Source organism: Lactuca saligna, chromosome 2, assembly GCF_052625555.1.
Source record: "Lactuca saligna cultivar CGN05327 chromosome 2, ASM5262555v1, whole genome shotgun sequence".
NCBI lineage: Eukaryota > Viridiplantae > Streptophyta > Magnoliopsida > Asterales > Asteraceae > Lactuca > Lactuca saligna.
Window position 1 is genome coordinate 16,986,172 of NC_136418.1, and position 2,941 is coordinate 16,989,112.

Sequence of the window (2,941 nt, forward strand, 5' to 3'; positions counted from 1 at the left end):
GGTTTTCTATTCCATCCGATTGAGCGGTTACTCTATCATTATAAATATTTAATCCTGATTTTAGTTCTAATAGAGTAAACATTAAAACCTAACTTATGTTTCAATTACAACATGTCTATTGATAAAACATGGACTACTATTGCAAATCGTAACTCTCCCTTGTTCCAACAAGGAATCGAATCTTTTCTCGAAATGTCCAAACCACACGTCGATAACAAAGGTCAAATCATATGCATGTGTAATAAATTTAATGTCAATATATGGAAGTATCATTGTGAAATCATACTTATAATATATGGAAGTATCATTGTGAAAATACAGTTCATCCGATTGTCAAAGACATGTCGCATCGTAACGAGATGGCCGATGTTATTGCTAATGTTATGGGGGTTTGATTGAAATTGATATCAATTGCAACGAAGGGAACCCGGATATAGAGGGTAGCGGTGTCGATGATGGATTTCAAAAGTTGTTAGAGGAAGCCCATTTAAAATTATATCTTGGATGTTCGTTTTTGTCCCTTGATTTTTTGGCAAAGCTAATGCATATCAAGGTAATCAACAAATGTAATGATAAGTAGAAATATTATGGTCAGCCAGAAGAGATTATCGAGTTGCATTATTCTCATAAATATCCCACTGTACTTTTTTGTTGCAAGTGGTTCAAAATTGTAGGAGTTAAATCTGATAATAATTTCACGAGTATCGACCCACAACGTGAATTGAGGAACGAAGATCAACTCATATTTGCTACGCAGGCCAAGCAAGTATTTTACATCCAAGAACCTTCTCGAAGTAACGAAAATGACAACCAAAAGTGGGTTGCTTAAAATGTTAATCATAGATGAATTTGGGATCTACCGATGAATGATGTCGACCATGATCCCATTGTAAATGTCGACAATGATTCAACCGATGTCGTTCTTAGTAATGTTTCTTCTAATTTCACTCTTTCAATCGAATTTAGCCAATACTTTCAAAATTCTCAATCTGTTAAAGATGATATTGAAGTTGGTCCACCAACAGGTATCATTAATAATGTGTCTGATTGCGTGACAGATTATGATGATGAGGATTCCAATTATGATAGTGATGTGTCAGCAGACACTGAAGTGTCTGTGGGCGAGAATGATTAAAAAATCTTTACATTTGACTAGTAAAATAAGGTTTGAATTTGTTGTAATCATATCATATTATATGTATATATATTCATATTGTGTTATAATTTTTCAGGATGTCATGGAGGTGACGGTGATGACGAGCCACCACATCTGTTCGGTGAAGGTTTTAGTGATCACCAGATTGATGGTAATTAAGATTTATTCTAGTTCATTGTATTTTATATTGTATGCATATAAAAATTTATTTTGACTAATATTTTTATGCAACGGTGCCTCCAAAATGAAGAGGCAGGGCAGTAAAAAAAATATACAACTTATTTGGAGCTAACGGCTAATGGCCTCTGAAGATAATATTTGACATAAATACTCACATGCCGATTGGGGAAGTATATGAATGTTTCATTCGGGAGGTTGGGAGCTATATGTGACGCGACATCGGTTTCGATAAGAACACATGGACAAACGTTTTTGAAGCCGAAAGGGTTGGCATGTTTTTGTATCTTTTGGTAAATTATTTATAAAGTTATATACTTAATATGTTTAATTTTCATTTATTTTTAATTTCTCTAACTTTTTTAGACATGGTTTTATTTTCGAGCAATTACAAACGATCACATGGCTTCAGTTTATTGGGCATCACTGAACAATCAGATATGTGTGCGATATAGAGGCCGCAAAAATGTTGCAAAAACTCGTTTGACTGGTTTTGAAGGGGATGTGGAGCAACAAGGGCTCAAGCCCCTACGGGTATGGATCTGCAGCGTTGGAATGCTTCTATTGACCACTTCTTAACATAAAAGCATCAAAAATGATCTGGTGGAAACAAAGAATGTTGGAAGAAGCAAGTAGTTAAGAATCGTGGAGGGACATGAAGCTACGGTAGTGCTTGTTTTAAGAACGTAAGTTACAATATTGCTTATTCAGTTATAACATATTTTTTAATGTTTATTCAAGTGTAACATATTTTGTAATGTTAAACAGAATTTGAATAGACTTGAAGCATTTCATCATATGCATGTGAGTAAAAAAGGGGAATTTGTTGATCATTTGGTTGAATACCAATATGTAAGTTATTACATAAAAATGAAGTAGATTGTTTTTTTTTTGTTAGTTTAACATATATTGACAATCTTTCTGAAATACATAATGCCTTAGTTTATGAGGTTGCTTTACAACCTCATCACATAGCCGACACCGGTGGTGATCCAGACAGCATTGATTGGATCATAGTATTTGAGAATGTGTTGGGTACTCATAGGGGGCATGTGAGAGGCATTGGGCCCAAACATTCTTCAGGAGTGGGTACAAGTGCTTCATCCCAATGGCAATCATAGTCAAAGCACCACAACTAACACAAGTAGTTGTTAAATTCTTAAGGAATTTGGTAGTTTTGCTATAATGTTAAGAACTTGATACATTTATAGTAATTTTTGGTAGTTTGGTAGTTTGGTAGTTTGTTAAATTGTTAAAGACTTAATTGATTTGGTGGTTTACTAGCTTTTTAAATTGTTCCCGACTTAATTCTTTTGATGGTTTGATGGTTTGTTAAATTGTTAATGACTTAATGTGCTTGTTACTTAATTATAGGATGTTGATGTGAATGCTTCTCTTCAAAACCCGGAGTTTGTGACTGTCATTGGAGACATTATCCGTTCGTTTAAAAACCAAGATAATAACGAGGAAAAAAGGATGAAAATGATGCAGACACATAGTATTTCTTGTTTTATGTTATGGATGATGTTATTTTGGATTTATTAGATAGTTTGTGGATGATATATTAGATGTTTATTTGAGATTTATTAGATATTTTATGTAATGTGG